Genomic DNA, 20,474 nt, shown 5'->3' on the forward strand with positions numbered 1-20,474 from the left:
TTTGTGTATTATTCAACAAGTTGCAACCAGAAAGAAGTTTTTTCTGAATGAGCTTCTGTAAAGAAGCAGAAATGATAGCCTTGTATAGGAAGTCTCTCCAAAACTTTACCAAGAATTTTTAAGGGACAAGATTTGCAAATAGGGTGTGTTTTTCACCTGGGTGAGGCCTGGGAAAATTGAGAGGCCCAACCCAAATATCAAGCTTACTTAAGGGTGTGTATACTTCCTCATTCAGAGAGGGAAGATCTGGCAGGAAAGATCAGAAGACATCTGTAGCTTTTTAAACTCATTCAAAAAAAAACAGAGATCCAAAACTAATGACCTAGAGTCTTGCTGGTAGTCTTTTATTATATCAAAGGAGTTAAAATATTTCTGTGTGTGTGTGTGTGTTTTAAGATTTATTTATTTATTTATTTATTTGAGCAAGAGAGAGTGTGTGCAAGCAGGAAGAGGGGCAGAGGAGGAGGGAGAGAAGCAAACGTCCTGTGAGTGGTGAGCCTGACTTGGAGCTTGATCCCAGGACCCGGAGATCATGATCTGAGCTGAAATCAAGTCAGTCCTTTAACTGACTGAGCCACCACAGCACTCCTGGTGTGTGTTTTATATTAACTCTAAAGTCTCCATGGCACAATGTCCATTATATAGCAGGCACCCTGTAAATGTTGCTGAACTGAAATGAATGAGAGTAGTAATAACATAATATTTTTATGAAAGACTTTGGGCATATCAAAACTTCTCCAAGAGTTTGGACAAGCAATAGCAATGGGTAGCTGAGGTTTATAAAATGGTACCTTTCCAACTGCTTTCAAACTTCAGGATTTCCCGACAGCAACATTCTCTTCATTTCTAGTATTACTAAACAAGAGAGTACCTTGGGGCACCTCTTGGTTAGAGAATATCAAAGATAATAGTGGGCAAGGACTCAATTCACTGATTGTGAATAAGAGATTTAAGCAGCAGCAAAGGAACAGATAGATTTAAGCAGCAGCAAAGGAACAGATAGCCTAATTTTAAAATGGGCAAAGAACTTGAATAGGCATTTCTCCAAAGATGATATACAAATGGACAACGAGCAAATGAAAAGATGCTAACCACCACTAACTGCTAGGGAAATGCAAATTAAAAGCACAATAAGATAGCACCCCATACCTATTAGGAAGCTACTATTGATAAGACAGAAAATAAACAAGTGTTGGTGACATGTAGAAAAATTGGAACCCTAGAGCACCTGGGTGGCTCAGCGGGTTAAAGCCTCTGCTTTCAGCTCAGGTCATGATTCTGGAGTCCTGGGATCGAGTCCCACATCAGGCTCTCTGCTCAGCGGGGAGCCTGCTAACCTTCCTCTCTCTCTGCCTGCCTCTCTGCCTACTTGTGATCTCTGTCTGTCAAATAAATAAATAAATAAAATCTTTAAAAAATAAAAAAGAAAGAAAAAGAAAAATCCGAACCCTGACATACTGTTGGTGGGAATGTAGAATGGTTCAGCCCCTGAGGAAAACAGTATAGTGGGTCCTCAAAAATTTAAAAATAGAACTACCACATGTATAATCAGCAATTCCACTTCTGGGTTTATATTCCCTCCCCCCATATGAGAGCAGGGTCTCAAAGAGATATTTGTACATTCATCATTATTTACAATAGCCAAAATGTGGATGCAACCCAAGTGTCCATTGATGATGATTGGATGAGCAAAACCTGGTCTATACATGCAATGGAAAATGGAAAAGCTGTAAAAAGGAAGGAAATTCTGATGCAGGCTACAACGTGAAGGCATCTTGAGAACATACTGCTAAGTGAAATAAGCTAGTCACAAAAAGACAAATGAGTTCACTTATATGAGGTATGTAGAATAATCAAAGTCAAAGAAACAGAAAGTAGAATGGTGTTTGCCAGTGGCTTGGGGGAAGAAGAAATGGGGAATTGTTTATTGGATATAGAGTTTCATTTTTGCAAGATGGAAAGTTCCAGAGATTTGTTGCACAATGTGAATATACTTAACACCACTGAATTATATACTCAAAAAATAGTTAAGATGGTAAGTTTTACGTTCTATATATTTCACTGTAATTAAAAATGTTTAAATAGAATAAACATTTTGAAATAAAGATGTAAATAAAAGGAAAAAAATAGGTGAAAATTGTTCTCCTATTAACAAGTTGCCAGGAATACCCTGAACTATTTGTTTACTTTTCCCAAATTATTAGTTTGCTATATCCTATAAACATGGGCTTTAACCACCACATTAAATAAGGGTTTGGGGTCTGGGTAGCTAGAGCCCTCTCCTTAAGTTGACTGTGCACTTTATTTTTTATTTTCATTATTACTATTTGTCGGAGGGAAGGGGGTTTTATTTGGGCAGACCTGGGGACAGGGAGGTTCTGCATCCAAAAGAAGATGTTGGGCGGGGTGCCTGGGTGGCTCAGTGGGTTAAGCCGCTGCCTTCGGCTGGGGTCATGATCTCGGGGTCCTGGGATAGAGTCCCGCATCGGGCTCTCTGCTCAGCAAGGAGTCTGCTTCCCTCTCTCTCTCTCTCTCTGCCTGCCTCTCCTTCTACTTGTGATTTCTCTCTGTCAAATAAATAAATAAAATCTTAAAAAAAAAAAAAAAAGAAGAAGAAGAAGAAGGTGTTGGGCCTCTTGGTGGTGACGCGTGGCTTGTGCTGGCGCCACAGGACCCGCTGGGATAGCGGCTTGATCTGGGAGTGGTGGAACTGCCCCAGTGCGGGTCGGAGGCACGCTGGCCGGGGACTCCTTCACATTCTGGATCTGGATCCAGTGGGCTCTCAGGTCCGGGTAGCACTGGTGACAGCGCCCCCAGTGGTCAGGTGCCGGGACTCCCAGTACAGGCCGTGTATGCGTGCTGCTCTGGGAGTCGAGGCGCCGCCAGGGTCCCAAGTTCCAAACCCAACGGTGGGGATTTCTCCAACACCTGTCTACACTGGACAATTTCCCGTGAAGACTTCTTCATCTTCTTCCGCTGAGACAACAAAGCACCAGAATGGGGGACTTGGCGACCACATGATGAGGTGCCAAGATTCGCAGAGTGCAGCGGCTGGGTGGGCAGGCGGTGTGCCCAAGCTTCAGGGGGCCGTCCCTGCTCTCGCGGGCACCCACGAAAGGCGACTGCGCAATTTGTTGTCCGAACTGGAAAAACTCAGGAGAGCGAAAGAGGGTGCTACTAATGATCACACTCATACACACACGCACACACACACACACACACACACACCATGAATGGTCACTACCCCCTTCTCGAAACGGGTTGCCATTGGTAATTTGTAATTTGCAAGTTTTCAGCATTAACTCTAGTTATTTTATTTTATTTATTTTAACTCAAGTTATTTTATTTTATTTATTTTGTTAAGATTTGACAGAGAGAGCATAAGAAAGGGGAATAGCAGAGGGAGAGGGAGAATCGGCCTCCCCGCTGAGCATGGGGCCCCGTGCCAACTGGATCGGAGGACCCTGGGACCACGACCCCAGCGGAAGGCAGATGCTTAACCCTTGGAGCCACCCAGGCGCTCCAAGCATTAACTCTAATGTCTGTTTTGGTATTTTCAGGGACCGAAGGATTAGAAATATTATGCTAGAATAATCTTAAATATCAGTTGTCATTTGTAAATAATAACAAAAACCTTAGGTACTTGTTACAAAGCAGACAGATAAAGCAACTCTTAAAAAAAAAAGTGTAAATACAGCTGTTTCCAGGGCAGTGAACATCTAAAAAGGTAGATTTCAGTCAGTCAGTACTTCGGAAACGTTAAAACAATTTTTGTGCACTGCTTCGAGCTTTGACATAGACAGAGATGTGGCAGTGGTGTTTCTGCCTTTAAGGATTTAGGAGGGAGCAGTGAGCTGGAGAGCACCTGCTCCTACTGGTGTGTTTCCTGGTGCCATTAGAGTGATGGAAATAAAATGTTTTGGTTTAGAGGGTCACCTAGGAAAGCCTAGAATTGCTGAGTAGGTATTGGTGGAGGAAGATTATTACATAGGGTGGAAACTTATTTAGAGAATAGGCTGAAGTTTTTCCTTAGTGGTTTAGAAAAAAAAATAAGAATACTGTATGACTAGTGGCCCTACATTGTCATACTTAGTTATGGTTCTTCCATCTTGAGGCATCAGTTAGGTTAATTGCAAAAAAAAAAAAATAGAAAAGAAAGTCCTCTTTACAAAGAATTTTTGGCTTTTTTTTCCCCCCTTCGAGAACAAGGAAACTTTAACTCCAACTTGTCTGGAATTGGAATTCAGTATCTGAAGTCAGGAAATTTGAGTTGGTGGCTTGGACTTCGCTGCTGTTTTTACAAACTAGATTGCCTTGAAAAAAAAAAAGAGTTCTTGGGGGCACCTGGGTGTCTCAGTCGGTTGAATTTCTGCCCTTTGGCTCTGGTCATGATCTCTGGGTCCTGGGATTGAGCCCCTTATTAGGCTTCCTGCTTAGTAGAGACTTTGCTTCTCTCTCTCCCTCTCTCCCTCAGCCCCTCCCCACTGCTCATTCTCTCTCTCAAATAAATAAATAAATAAAATCTTTAAACAAACAAACAAACAAAAAAGAAAACAGAAAAAGAAATGTTATTAATTGGTGGTCTTTCTCCTCATTTGCCCAATTCTCTGCTCTCTGACAGGAAAGGTGAATGGCACACATCCAGATGGGGATGGAAAAGAGGAGCCATTCAGTGTTCTACCTGGCCCAAAAAAAGACCCAGGGGCGAGGATGGCTTCCCTGGGTGTCTTCCTTGAGTGCCTGGGACATGGGGGCTCCTTAGATCACCTCTGTTCCCAAGACAGCCTCGTGAGCTCAATCTCCACCAGATTCGGAGTCTGAAGTTGGGCACTGGAATCCCGGCTCTCCCATTATAGATACATGGCCTTTGGCAAAGTGACTGAAATTCTTTGAGGTTCAGTTTCCTCATCTATAAAATGAAACTAATTCCTATTCACAGAACAGTTGTCCGAATTCCCTGAGTGGGGAGATGGAAATCCGCAGGAAAGGCAGGGCCTTAGTGCAGAACCTGGCACAGAGGAGAGATCTAATAAATGCTATTTTGGCTTTTCTTTGATAAATGCACTGTGGGGGGAAAAAAAAACCCACACAGGTATGCCCCCAAATTGTGTAGATAGACGTTTGCTGACAGTTAAACATTTTTTTAAATGTTATTTCCTGTTTTTTTTTTTTTTTAAGATTTTATTTATTTATTTGACAGACAGAGATCACAAGTAGGCAGAGAGGCAGGCAGAGAGAGAGGAGGAAGCAGGCTCCCTGCTGAGCAGAGAGCCCGATGCGGGGCTCGATCCCAGGACGCTGAGATCATGACCCGAGCGGAAGGCAGCGGCTTAACCCACTGAGCCACCCAGGCGCCCCTGTTATTTCCTGTTTTTAAGAAATGTGCAGGTTAAAGGAACGGAAACATAGCAAAAGTGCGAGTGCATGATACCATGATCTTTTGGGTAGAGCAAGCCATCTGTCTCTCTGCACCTCCTTGTCTCCTCCGAAAGTCAGGAAGAGCAACGTCTTCCATTCAGTCACCGGTAGTCCCAGCCTGCTCTTCTGCTAGAGGAACATCCAACTTACTGCCTTCAATGTATAAACATACGTTTATATGACCATCACTCACACTTTTTCTTAGAGCAGTGGATCTCAAACTTGAGCATGCGTCAGAAGGCCTTTAAAGCCTTCTGAGTCAGAAGTCTGGGGTGGGGCTGGGACTTGGTATTTCTAACAAGCTCCCAGGTGATACCGATGCTGCTGACCTGGGATCACAACACCAGCCACCACTGCTGAGCAACTTCCTACTACCCAGTTCTCCTTCTCCTGCTTTAAAACTTCTATTAGGGGGCCCCTGGGTGGCTCAGTCTCTTAAGCGTCTGCCTTCAGCCCTGGTCATGCTCACTAGGTCCCGGGATGGAGCTCCATGTTGGGCTCCCTGCTCAGCAGGGAGTCGGCTTCTCCTTCTCCCTTTCCCTTTCCCCCCTGTTTGCACTCTGTCTCTCTCTTAAATGAATAAATAAAATCTTAAAAAAATAAATAAAACTTCTATTAAGTTATACTTCCTAAAGGGAGAGCCCTTCTTAGCAAAATAAAAATAACATAGAAAAAACAACAACAACTATGTTTCCCCCACATGTCTTTTATCTTTTAGATCATAAGCTCATGATGACTGCATTTTTCCCCCCAGTGATAGAGTGAAAAGAACATAGGCTTTGCTGTCAGACAGATTCTGGCTTAAAATCTTGACTCTATTACTTATAAGCTCTGTGATTTTGGACAAGTTATTTAACCCATTGGGGCCTTGGTTTTCTTGTCTGTGAAATAGCACTAGTGGTTTTTTTGTCTTGAGAGTTTGGGGAGAGTTGAATGGGATGATGCATGTCACCTCCTAGTATACTTCCTGGCCATAATGAAAATATCTAATATCCATGGAGCATTTGTTGTGCATTGGACTTTCTTTTAAGGTTTTTTTTTTTTTTTAAGATTTTATTTATTTATTTGGCAGACAGAGATCACAAGTAGGCAGAGAGGCAATCAGAGAGAGAGAGAGGAAGAAGTAGGCTTCCTGTTGAGCAGAGAGCCTGATTTGGGGCTTGATCCCAGGACCGTGGGATCATGACCTGAGCCGAAGGCAGAGGCTTTAACCCACTGAACCACCCAGGCGCCCCTCTTTTAAGGTCTTTACACAGATGGACTTACCTGTTCTTCACAACAGTTAACTTGTACCCCCTGTGGAGAGAGTTCCATTTTACAGATGAAGAAACTATGGCACAGAGCAGTGACTTGCTCAAGACCAAACAGCTAGTGGAACGGGAATTTGAACTTAGTCTGCATCTGGAGACCACATTCTAAGTCACTGTGCAGGTTGATTGTTCCATCGTGCTAGGATGCAGGTTCTGTATGACACCAAAGAAGGATGGGTCCGTGAAAACAACGGTTAGCCGGGAATGAGATAGTGATAGCACTGGGAGCAGTATTGGGCTGGGGCCCGGTGTGGGTTTCATGTAACACTTGAAGACCCTGGTTGGTTAGCTAGCTGAGGTAGGTCGGTATTTGTGTGCATGCGTATGTGTGTGAGAAAGAGCACAAGAGAGCAAGAGCACATGTGTGAGTGTGGGTAGATACACAGATCATCCGTTTTACACCTCCAGGCTTACAGGTGGACGCCTGGATGGCTCTGGCCCCCTGTGGTCCCCAGGGAATGCACTTGTGTGTAATTATGTCCCCCTCTAGTGGCTGCTTCCCCATTAGCCCTTTCTCCATGGAACAGTCAGGCCACTCGGTGCTTCTTCCAAATGAGACTCCTTGATCGAAGCTGACGACCTGGGCATGGAAGGGCCAGGCTGAGAGAAGAGGAGCGAGGCCCAGGGCAAGAAGAGAATGGGAGAGTATGAAGGAAGGAAAACCCACTACCGGAAACAACAACTCGTCCACTGCTGGCGGGGAGGAAGGGGAGGCGGGAAAGGCGGAGCCTTCAGAGAGAGCGGAGGACGGAAGGTTGTTGGTGTCAAGTGAGGCTCCTACACAGCAGTTTCATGAAGTACTATTTTGTGTTTGTGGGATGGGACAGTTACTGCACCTAGACCTCCTTCCAGAGCGTCAGTACTGAGGGCTGGGGTGGAAGCGGAGAAAGAATATTCTTAGCCAGTTTCAATTCTCTTTTCCGAGGGGAAGTAAGCACAGACTGTGGGGCTGACAAAGGCTGGCTACACTCCAGGCTTGCCTCTCCATAGCCTCAGGCTGTGGTGGTTCTTTCTGCCAGCGAAGGTCATCCTCATAGGTTTGTCATATCTTGATAAATATTTCAAAAGGGAAGCAGGGGTCAAGATCAATCTTACTCAGAACTGGTTTGTAACTGCACATCGGGCCTGGGACTCTGCTGTCTAAAGCCTTACTGAGCCAGAGTCTGAAGGTGATTCCTATTTTGAAAAGGTACTGGGGCTGAGCCAGGCTTTTCTGGAAAGTTCTATATGGATGAACCAGAGCATTTACATTTCTTACATAATCCCAGACCCAGAGGAGTCTGAGGGACCGGCCCTGGCCGTGTTGCAGAGCTCACAGCCAGCTTCCCTTTTCTGCCAACAGGGTAGGGTTAAAGGTCTACAAATAGCCAGAATTAACTCTTCACACCCTGGAAGAAAGATGGTTAGGAGACAAAAATCAGCTCTCTACATCATGTGATCCTGCTGTTTTCCCGAATACCAGTCATTCCTAAAGATGTCAGTAACAGGTCTTCCCTCTTCTGGGAGGGACATGAAAACAGTACAAAAACCTGTCCAAGTGTTTTCTAAATTTGGGACAATTTCTCTCAGTTTCGAGGCCTGGAATTCAGTGAGGTTTTTGATTTGTTGTTTACTTTTTTTTTTTTTTTTAACATTTCACTTACCACTTCACAGCCAAAGTGTTCAAGTAACTGACTCAAGTAACTGTTCAAGTAACTGGCTACTGTTGTAACTATGGAGAATTCTTTGATTCAGCTGGCTGAGGGCACAAAGTGGAATTGGAGTTGTCAACATTTTGGCATAATGACAAAACAGTAATTAGATGGCACCTGCCCTTTACAGCTCTCAGAGCATCGTGCAGACATTAAGTAGCAAACACTTGTTTGTTTGCAAATGGAGACAATAAAGTATAGTATAAAGAAATTATTTTCTTGGGGTCCCGGGAACAATTGAGGTTGAGTCCCTCTTTCCCAGGATCTGAAGGACATCTTTGAATTCTGCACTCAGGTGCAAGCTCAGGATTGACTTCCTGCTCGATGTGTGTGGTGGGAAGGATAATCAGATGTTGGCAGCAGTACACAGAAATCTGATCACTTATGCTACTAAGTGGTTAGGGTAGCTAATTGATTTAACTGCAATAAGGGAGGACCCGCGAACCTTTTATTTTAGGTAGAGTGATTCTGTGTGTACCCCAAGTATGTTAGTAACAAAGTGCTATGCGGAAAATGGAAGATAATCTTTGAGATCCCCTTGCAGCCTAGTCCTCCATTTTTCCTGATTTTAAACCTATAAATTTTAAAAGTTTGGCACAGTTTGAAATAAGTGTATAAACTAAGAAATGTAGCTGACAGAGCTAAAATTGAATTAGCCTGCAGGTGATTTCACCAGCAACATGTCTAGTCTGTAATGCATCACTGTAGGGACTGCATATTTGCTTTTATATGCTTCATTTAATATCTTGTTTATCATAATTTTCATGTTTATCAAAACATTACATTTATTTTATTTTATTTAAATATTTTATTTATCTATTTGACACAGAGAGAGAGAGAGAGATCACAAGTAGGCAGGCGTTGGAGGGGGGAACAGGCTCCCTGCTGAGCGGAGAGCCTGATGCAGGGCTCAATCCCAGGATCCTGAGATCATGACCTGAGCCAAAGGTAGAGGCTTAACCCACTGAGCCACCCAGGTGCCCCAAAACATAGCATTTATTAAACACATTCTGGGGGTGTCTGGCTGGCTCAGTCAGAAGAGCATGTGACTCTTGATCTTGGGGTCGTGAGTTCAAGCCCCATGATGGGTGTAGAGATTATTAAAAACTAATAAATAGGGATGCCTGGGTGGCTCAGTCAGTTAAGTGTCTGTCTTTGGCTCAGGTCATGATCCCTTGCTCAGTGGGGAAACGGCTTCTCCCTCTGCTTGCCGCTCCCCATGCTTGTGTATGTGTGTGCACTCTCTTTCTCTGTCTCTCTGACAAATAAATAAATAAAATCTTAAATAAATAAATAAACTTCAAAAAAGAAAAAAAAACATTTTGTAAGGTACCCTAAACTGGCAGAAAGTTGTAGCTACTACATGAACTGATACATGAACTAAAGTTTTCCTTTGTTCTATGGTGTAAGATAGTAAGTGTTTAATCCTTGACCAATATGAAGAATCATACAGTTAACATTAAATCATCTTAAATTATCTGCAGCTCTGGAAGAAACTGGCTGCTCAGTTCAAATGCATGGATCATGTTCCAAACTGAGGGTTGTATTTGATTGGTTGGTTGGTTTTGCTTTTTTTAAAAATACCAAGTTTCATTTTTTTAAGTTTTTCCTTTTTTTTTTTTTTTTAGATTTTATTTATTTGAGAGAGAGAGGGAGAGAGAATGAGCAAGGGGAAGGACAGAGGGAGAAGCAGGCTCCCTACTGAGCAGGGAGCCCAATGTGGGGCTCAATCCCCAGACCCTGAGATCATGACCTGAGCTGAGGGCAGACACTTAACCGACTGAGCCACCCAGGCGCCCCATACTTTTTTTTTTTTAAGTTTTATTCATTTAAGTAAGCTCTTAAATGGGAGGCTTGGGGCTCAAACTCATGACCCCAAGATCAAAAGTCATATGCTCCTCCAACTCAGTCAGCCAGGTACCCCTCAAGTTTTATATTTTTTTATTCTGTTCATTTGAATTCCAAGACAAGGGACTCCTGGGTGGCTCAGTCAGTTAAGCGTCTGCCTTGGCTCAGGTCATGATCCCAGGGTCCTGGGATCAAATCCCACATTAGGGTGCCTGCTCAGCATGGAGCCTGCTTCTTTTTCCTGCTGCCTTTGCCTGCCGCTCCCCCTGCTTATACTATCTTTCTCTCTCTGACAAATAAATAAAATAAAATATTAAAAAAGAGAGAGAGAGAGATGAATTCTAAGATAAAGCTGGAAAAGGAGAATTGAAGACCTGGAAATAATATTGTCTGCTGTTGGGGTTCTACCATGGGAAAAAAAAATGGCCTCAAAAAAAAAAAAAGAGAAAAAAAAGTTGGTGGGAACTAAGTTTGTAGCATTATGCAAGAGAAGGAACCCGGATTACATATAAAAGTGAAACTGCTTTCACACCCTGTTCTTAAATGTAAGGGATGCAAATATGTGGCAGCAGTAGGTGGGAGCCTGAATGTTTTCCAAAACATCTCTTAAATATTAGGGGTCCAGAAAGACTCTGAGTCAAGTAGAAAATTCTATAGCAAATGAGTGTCTGTGTATCTAGCTCCTGCTTGAGTGGACCTCCTTTTGCCCCCTTCTGTTCACAAAAAAAAAGAAACTCTCTCTAAACACTGAAATAAAATCAACAACAATAACACAGCTTTTAAAAGGCACGTTAGAGATCCAACTGGATTCTATTCCTGCCTTTTTCTGTAGCATATTGATTTGATGTGCTTCATGGCTAAATGGTTCTTGATCTGGTTGATGGTTTGGGGGATGTATACAATTGTAAAAAATTCAGTCAAGCCGTATATTTAAGATTTGTGCATTTTTCTCTATGTTTTGTTTCAATAAAAAACCTGTTTATTTGTTTAAGTCACAGGGGGTTTCATGGGTCAAGGACAGTTTACGTCTATGCATACAAATTATCCCAAGTTCTCTTTGTTCAACAGACTGACCAAACAGGTAGAGATTTTAGCAGCAACTGGTGCCTAGAATTTAACAGGGATGGGGACTTGGCACCCTGCCCCCTCACAACCCCACGGCCCCATCTTACTTGTAATTGTCACTCCGTTCCCAGACCTTCCTGGCCTGGCTCCCGAGGGCGAGGACTGTGACCGTTTTGTTCCTCCTCACCTCCAAGCCTCCTGGTACAGTGGATGCAGTCAGCACTCAACAAATATTGCCTCTAATTCTGATTATTTTTCTTTGGCTAGTATATAGTGGGGGTGGGGAGTAGAGTGGGAGAGAGAGGGGAAGAGGACACTGCTTCTCTAAAGAATGGATTAGTGAATGAATCCGTGTTGTGGGAAACAACCGCAGGGGTGTGGGGGGCGGGTGCTGGAAGAGACAACACAGGCATTTCTGGGTTTGCCTCAGTCTTTGAGAATTGTTTTCTCAACCTTGGCAAAATGCAAGAGTTCTATCATTTGCTGCGCGCCATTCCATGCTGTTCCCTACTGAGCCAAGTCAGGTCCCATTCTTGCTACATTTTCCGTTGACTTTTTGGTTGTTGATATCGGCCTTTTAGGATAGGGTGTGTGGTTTCTCTTCACACAAACATGAACACGTTTACCACTGAAACATTCCTAGGGGTCTGGTCATCTTCAGCTGGGCATCGTGTTTGGGATGTGTTTTTACATTCTGTTCTTACTTCCATCTGTGGGTGCCCTCCCACCACCCCCCCCCCGCCGTGGCTTTCCATGGTTGGTGAGCATGCTACATAGGAGTAGAAAAATGCAGCCAGGAAGTCGCGCAAACCATGGTGATGCCGTGTGCCACTGACGCACGTTTGTCTGTGACCTAGCAGAGCCTCACAGCCAGCTGTCTTTGCCTGTGACTGCCATCCCAGACAGGGATATCCACAAGGACAAGACCCTTTTTGCAAATCAAGGACACTCCTTGCTTATTCGTGCCCCAATGGCGGCGATCCAACAGCAGTCCTGCTAATAATGTTTCCTTGATTTCAACTTGGGGGGCATGGCCACTGGGCAGTTTTTGCAGAGAACCCTCATTAGACTCTCCCCCTCCAGGGACGCCTGGGTGGCTCAGTCCGTTAAGCATCTGCTTTCGCTTCAGGCTATGATCCCAGAATTGTGGGATCCAGTCCCACATCGGATACCCTGCTCAGCGGGGAGTCCGCTTCTCCCTCTGCCTGCTGCTCCCCCTGCTTGTGCTCTCTTGAGCTGTCTCTCTCTCTGACATAATATATAAATAAATAAAATCTTAAAAAGAGAAAAAGAATTACCCTCTCCATTACCTTTCTGAACTATTTAAGCGGAATTTCTAAATCCTATTGAAAGTAACAGTGTTGTTTCCTTTTGCTAGTAGAATGCAGATGGCGGGAGAGAGTTGGTTTCTTCCGTCATTCGAATCCCGGCACATGTCAGGACGGTGCCCCAGCCACGGAGCGTGGTGAGGTTCGGAGAAACCGCAGAGCCAAATCACGCCTTCTGACTCAACACTTCCGTTCTCTGGGTCACTTCAGCACGTATCTCGTCACGGGGTTTCTTCTGGCAGAAACAAGCTTTTGCACGGGAGTCAGCCAGGCAAAGCCAGGTTTCCGCGGCCGGCTGAGTTTGAGGACCCATCTGGCTCGCCCACCACTAGCAGCCTTGTGGATGTAGGGCCTCTCCCGAGAATCGGTATTCACGGAGAAGCAGAAAGAAGCTCAAATAGCCCAGCTGGATTTCCAGGTCCTGAGTGGAATGTGTAACCCCTTTGACTTCTGAGCTGAGAAAATTGGATGCGGCTGTCACCGAAAGAGAATAAATATGGAAGCCCACAGTGCTCTGCTCGCAGCCACTTTTATTCCGTTGAATTGAGCACATAATGGAAGGCAGGCGCGCTCCGGGAGGCACAGGGCCGGGCCAGCGCGAGGAGTGCGACTGTTCAGTCCGTTGAGCCCACGGCTGTGGGCAAGATCCTTTAGGCGCCTTTAGCTGGCCGCTGAGGGAGAGATGCAGGCGGGAAGGTCCCCTTCTGGGATCCTCCCGCAAGTGTTCTAATCTTAAAGCTAAATGACTTATGCGAGAGGAAATACAGATGGCTGATCAACACCTAGAAGTGTGTACCCTCACTAGTGATCAAAGAAATGCAGCTTATTTATTTATTTTTAAAGGTTTAATTTATTTATTTGACAGAGAGAGAGACAGCAAGAGAGGGAACACAAGCAGGGGGAGTGGGAGAGGGAGAAGCAGGCTTCCCACTGAGCAGGGAGCCCAACTCGGGTCTCAGGACCCTGGAATCATGACCCAAACAGAAAGTAGACGCTTAACGACTGAGCCACCCAGGTGCCCCAGAAATGCAGTTTAAAATCGGATGGCCGTTTTTACCTATTATGAGAAAAGATTCTTTTAAGTGGCACTATCCAGAGTTAATCATAATTAGCTTCTGTCACTTAAAACTAAAACCTAGTGTAGTATTTTATTAGGCTTTACTTTCATTAAAGATTGGAAATCTTTTTTTTTTAAGATTTTATTTATTTATTTTAAAGATTTTATTTATTTACTTGACAGGCAGAGATCACAAGTAGATAGAGAGGCAGACAGAGAGAGAGGGGGAAGCAGGCTCCCCGCTGAGCAGAAAGCCTGATTCGGGGCTTGATCCCAGGACCCTGGGATCATGACCTGAGCCGAAGGCAGAGGCTTTAACCCACTGAGCCACCCAGGTGCCACAAAGGTTGGAAATCTAAAAAATATTTTATTTTGGAAGAGCCATCAGTCACCCAATGTACTTAATGAGCCAGTTTCCCTGGGTTGGTTGACTGGTCAGTAGATGCCAGAGATGTTAGGGCTGCACAAGACATTAGGGATTATATGGTTCATCGTTTTATGACATCATTGAGAAATCAAGGACCCAGAGCAGCTGTGTGACTTGTTCAAGGTCACACAGTCAGCAAGACCCAGGACTGCATTAGTAAAATATGATAAACTAGTATTTAGAGCTTGCTGTAGGTAAAATAGCTTAGTATGGGATTAAACTTTTTTTCTTTTTTAATAGCTCAAGAACATTGTGCTTTACCATCTTTCCAGACAGACAAAATGTCTTGGACCTCGAAGGATAGGAATTTAGGCATTGTTACCCTCACTCAGTCTGTCCTCATATGACTGAGTTACTGGATATCTCTCTATATTTTTAATGAGGATAGGAATTTATCAACAGTTGAAGTTCCCCCCTTTTCTTTTTGGTAAAGATTTTATTTATTTATTTGAGAGTGTGAGAGAGAGCACATGAGCAGGGGGAGAGACAGGTGGAGAGGGAGAATCAGGCTCCCTACTGAGGAGGGAGCCTGATACAGAACTCAGTCCCAGGACTCTGGGATGGTGACCTGAGCCAGCCAGATGCCCCTACAACTGAAGGCTATTTGACTGTCTTAGAAACCACTTGAGCAACTATAAATAAAAATGGAGTGTTGACAGTCCAAAAAGGGGGTTTTATTTCTGATGGGTGTGGAGCCTGAGGCTCCCACAACCAGTGAGATCATACCTGAGCTAAAACCAAGACTTGGATGCTTAACTGACTGAGCCACCCAGGTGCCCCCAAAAGGGAGAGTTTCTACAAGTACAGAGATGAGTCTCACACAAATTAGCTTGAGAGTCGTAAGAGTTAGGCTAAGGTTAGCTTCTGTATAAACACCCAAGTGTGATCGGCTCTAAAGCCATTGAAGTTTGTTCCTAGCCCAAGTAAAAGGCAAAATGCATGTTCCTTATTGGCAAGCTGTCCTCTGAGTGGTAATTGTTGGACCTGGGCTTTTCTGTCTTAAGGACTCTCCTCCTCCCTCACTTGGAAAGCCACCATACTTATCTACTTCAAGGTGAAAGAAGGAAAATGAGCGTGGAGGACTGCTTGTGGGTGGATTTTGTGGGCCTGGAGTGGAAGTGGTAGACATAATTTCTTCTAACATTCCATTAGAAAGAACCCAGTCTTTCTGATGACAACATCTTAGTCCTTTGGAGGCTGGAGGACGTAGTCAAGCTGTGCGTGGTTTCAGTGACGATCAAGTGAGCTCTGCTACAAATAGCTTTGAGGGTCTAAAGTGGGAAGACAGCATATGGCGGTGAAGTAACTTCTTGGGCAAACCTATATATATGTGTACATACATACAATCCCAGGAATGCAGGCGTTATCGATAATTACTTCTACTATTTTTTAAAGATTTTATTAAATAAGGGGCGCCTGGGTGGCTCAGTGGGTTAAAGCCTCTGCCTTCGGCTCCAATCATGATCCCGGGATCCTGGGATCGAGCCCTGCAACGGGCTCTCTGCTCCACGGGGATCCTGCTTCCCTCTCTCTCTCTCTCTCTCTCTGCCTGCCTCTCTGCCTATTTGTGATCTCTGTCTGTCAAATAAATAAATAAATAAATAAATATCTTAAAAAAAAGAGAGAGATGGCCAGATCCCATGGATATCAAACCTGTTCCAAGCACCTCATGGATCCTTGGAGATGAGCATAAAAATAGTGGGCTCTCCCCGAAGCCACATGCAAACATACTATCATCAATATTCCTTTTTTTATATAAGATTTTATTATTTATAAGAGCGCGAGAGAGTGAGAGGGGAAAGGTCAGAGGGAGAAGCAGACTCCCCGGTGAGCAGGGCTCCTATGCGAGACTCAGTCCTGGGACTCCAGGATCATGACCTGAGCTGAAGGCAGTCGCTTAACCAGCTGAGCCACCCAGACATCCTCATCAGTATTCTTTATTTCAATTCAGTAGTGACCAAAGGCAAGTGGTCTGAGGGCCCGTGCTGGAGGTTGGTTCCCACCACTAACATTTGTCATTCTCATGGATGTGTAACGCATAGACCACACCTCCTCCCCTTCCTTCCACTCGGGCTGACCATGTTTTTTCTGCCCCTTATCGTGTTTCTGTTGGATTAGTCCTCCCAGCTGGGCTCCCGGCCCCTAGACTCTTACTCGCTGTTGCTGGCAAACCATCAGCAGTTTTCCCAATACAGATGCGATGATGCCTCTCTTCTGTTTAAATGCCATGGATGGTTCCTGCGGATGACAGAGGAAAGCTCAAACTCCCGGGTGGGCCCTCAGATCTTCCGTGGGTAAGTCCCAGTGTGAAGAGCCTGCTTCACCAACAGTTAATGACTTTTTTGCTTTGAATTTTGACTTTGGTTCTCTCTCTGTTTTGATTTTGTTTTTTAAAGAGTTATTTATATCTTTGAGAGAGAGAAAGAGAGAGAGCTTGTGCTCACGAGTACAAGTGGGAGAGGGGCAGAGGAGGACAACCGTGAAGCAGGCCTCCCCGTGGCGTGAGGAGCGCAGCGCAGGGCTCAGTCTCACGACCCACGAGATCGCCACTTGAGTCGAAACCAAGAATCTGACGCCCAACCAACCGAACCACCCAGACACTCCTCTGGTTTTTCAAAAAAATAAATAAATATTAAATTTTTAAAGATTTATTTATTAATTTGAGAGAGAGAGAGCATGTATGAGACTAAGAGGGAGAAGGGGCAAAAGGAGAGGGAGAAGCAGACTCTCTGATGAACCGGGAGCCCAATCCGAAGCTTGATCCCAGGACTCTGAGATCATGACCTGAGCTGAAGGCAGATGCTTAACTGACTGAGCCACCCAGATGCCCCTATCTTTTAATTTATTTTCAAGTAGGCTCCACTCCCAGGGCAGAGCCCAGTTCAGGGTCCAAACCCATGACCCTGAGATTTAGACCTGAGTTGAGATCAGCCGTCGGACGCTGGGCTGACTGAGCCACCCAGGCACCCCTCTTTCTGTTTTTTTATAGTTGAATTTTGGACATGAAATTGTTGTGTGATGTTCTTATCATTCTCGAAGTGTGTCCTGTGTTTGCAGGCCTCTGCACTTCTCCCAGTCGGCAGGGCTCACTCTCTCATCTCCCCTTGTGGGAACTCTGCCTGTCCTCTTAGGGACAAGTTCAAATACCACTCTATCGTGAAGCATGTCCTCCTTTGGAATTAATTACCCTATCTTAGGACCAGTACTTGGATTCAAAAGATAACAATCAGAAAGTAGTTGCTACCTCCATTATAACACGTCACTCTGCTAAATATTGGCATCTTGTGCATGTTTGCCTCACCCCTGCAAGATCGTAAGAATTTCTTTTACTCTTTGAGTAAGACCTAGTAGATGCTCAATAATGGGTACTGATTAGAATTGGAGTCACGGGAAGAATTTCATTTCCATTACTTTCTGGCATTTTTCATTGGATCTGAACTTTTTCCTTTTCCCTTGAGCAGCAAATGCAAACTAGTCACACATTTAATTCTAATCATGAAAAATTGCTCCCAACTTCGTTACGTTGTCTCCTTTTCCCAATGATAACTCTAAAGACCGTGCTTGGGATTGTTACTGGGATAGAAAAAGTGTGTCTCCCTGGCTGGTAGGTGTGGTGTTGGGGGTCTTGGTCCCAGGCCCTGGGATACAGAGTTAGCCGCCCTCACTCAAGTTCCTGTAACAGCTTACGTGTTCCCTCTATTACAGTAGACTTCATTGCACCAAACTTGAATAATGGGAGCCCTTGAGCAAGAGGGCTGGGGCTCCATGAAGGAGGCAGGGGAAAGAGCCCTAAAAGAAAGGAAAGAATCTCAGCAGTGAACCAAAATACTCTTTAATGTGCCCTGGCCTGCCTGAGTTTGGTGATCCTGCTTTTTCCTGAAGCAGCCACCCAACTCAGTTGTATTGAATTCCCCAAATCTGAACCTGCAAGGCCCACGAACCCAGTCTGAAGCCGGCTGGCAGGGAGCCCCGTGGTGGCGACTAAGATGTGATGGTCTCAGTGCTGGGGGAGGTGAGCGAAGCGGCCGCTGGGCTTCTCACCTGGTGAGGAAGAGAATAAGGCTGCGTGTGAGAGGGACCCAATGCTTTCTGTCAGTGTTGTTCATTAGAAAGCTCTTGGCACTTTTTCCCTTTGAGGACCTAGGAGCTCTTTCCTAACACCATCTGAAGGTCAGCTTGAAACACAAGAGTGGCAGCTCAGGGCAGTGACATAACTTAGAGTGACTGGTTTCCCTCCAAATAAAAAGCCAAATGTCATTTCTGCATGAACAAGTCGGCTGGGCGCAGGTGGGGGTGGGGGTAGTTCAGTGGCTGGCTGTCCTTTCCCACTCTGCTGTTGGAGCCCAGCCAGCCAGCCTTTATACTGCCATTGTCTGCGCGCACTCACGGCTCAAGGCCTCTGGATCCAGAGCGCTGTTTCTGCGACTCTTTCCACGGCAAGTTTCACCTTCCACTTGTTGATAGAAGTGAAACAATCATCCTATCCTTCCAAGTTGAAAATGCCCATGTTTGAAGTCTAAGGGTGGCAGCTTCACTAAGATTCCAAGATGGCAAGAAGACTCGAATGAGGGGAGGCAGTAAGTTCTCATCCAAACTTAGCTCCTGCGATGGAATGACAGAATTGTTTAGAAAAAGAGTAGAGTTAGCATAATTGTGTTCAAAACTCCATATGTGCAAATCCAGATTTATAAATGGTTCAGAATGATTATTCTTATAGTAAAATGACTATTGTATATGTAACATATATAATATATAATACACACATGACAGTTCCTTTAAATAACAGTGGCATACTGAAAAGCCTTAGGGCACTTGACAAGCAAAATGTACGTGTGAAACAGCCAGGAGAAATGCAATGGAGAACAGTAGGAATTTGGGAGAATTAGGGAGCCTGTGCACCCCCTCCCACTCACCAAGACATTTATATTCCAAAAATTTAAAATCATTGTGTTAGCCAAAGAGATTTTGTTTGCCAGTTGGTGAGCCTGCTTTTTTAAATAATAAGATGTCCCCAGGTCTTTTTACAATATGCTTCAGTTTGCAAAAACAAGAACACATTTTCTTGACTGTATAAGACACATTTTTATTCTAATAGCCTCTGGCATAGAGAGTTCATCCCCCTGCCCAGGATGGGGAGCCAGAATCTTTGTTTCATTTGCCCTATCCAAGCCAGGGAATTTGCAGAAGTGAGTGGCAGTCTCCCAGGAAAATATTTTTTCCCATAGAATCGGACTCAGTGGAAATAAAGTTACTTGGAGAAAAATGAGACTGCTTTCCCGTCAACTCCCCAACTCTCTTGAAACAAAGTCCAAAACCACAGCTCCATGCTTCTAGAACAGTTTCCTATACCACACTGATCGGTGGCCATACCCCTCTGCCTTCTTTGTTAGAGCATCTTTTGAAATTAATTTATGAGGATTTAGGAGAAGGAAAAATTTCTTTCTTATCATCTGCATGGAGTAAGACCTCCGGGGCACCTGGGTGGCTCAGTGGGTTAAATGTCTGCCTTTAGCTCGAGTCATGATCTGAGGGTCCTGGGATCAAGCCCCTCGTCGGGCTTCCTGCTCAGGGGAGGAGGCTGCTTCTTTTTCTGCCCTCCTCCCTTGCACTCTCTCTCTACTCTCAAATAAATATAAATCTTTAAAAAAAAAAAAAAAAGAATAAGACTTCTGGGTGGGAGGACTGCTCCTCCTGCCCCAACCGACCCCCAGCCCAAGTGTGACGGACAAGGAGGGGCCCGCTGGGATGTACCACTTCTGGGAACTATGCAGGGCCTGGAGTCTCGGGGATCTGCTTTGCCTGGTGTGTGGGATTGTTCTCACCGGGTGTGAGTGGCCACTTCCACACTTTTCCAGGCACTAGGAGCTGGAGACTTGGGAATCTCTCTTCTCTGAAACACCAAGAACTAGATTTTAGTGTGGAGGCCTCCGGATCTATTTCTGTCTCCTGTCACCCTGTGTTGTGATTATTATGTCTCTTTTGTGCCCATACTTCCCAGATGGTGAGAAATTTCTCATTGTGAATGGCAAACACGGCTTCAAGGAAGGGCAGTTCTGTATTTTTCTTGAGGGCCAGATTAAAATCTCATGCTCTTACCCCCTCTGATCCTTTACACACACACACACACACACACACACACACACACACACACATCCTCAGGGCATTATTTCTCCTGCAAATGAGAGAAACACAAAGAAGACACTAGATGGGAGATGAGTAATATTTTGGAAGCTGGGAATACCCGCTCCAAAAAACACTTTAATTTTATTTCCACCAACTGTCGGGAAAGTAGACCACACAAAAGAATGCTCTGCCTCAGGGCTGAGAGGA

At 44.7% G+C, this 20,474-nt stretch overlaps 1 protein-coding gene across 1 annotated transcript in view; it reads left to right on the plus strand.

The window, feature by feature from the left end:
* WNT5B (Wnt family member 5B) overlaps nt 1–20,474 on the plus strand; it is a 106,947-nt gene that overhangs the window by 64,702 nt on the left and 21,771 nt on the right. The gene's annotated exons all lie outside the window — the stretch shown is intronic.

The sequence above is a fragment of the Mustela putorius genome, unplaced genomic scaffold (assembly GCF_011764305.1).
Source record: "Mustela putorius furo isolate JIRA1106 unplaced genomic scaffold, ASM1176430v1.1 tig00003988_pilon_pilon_pilon, whole genome shotgun sequence".
NCBI lineage: Eukaryota > Metazoa > Chordata > Mammalia > Carnivora > Mustelidae > Mustela > Mustela putorius.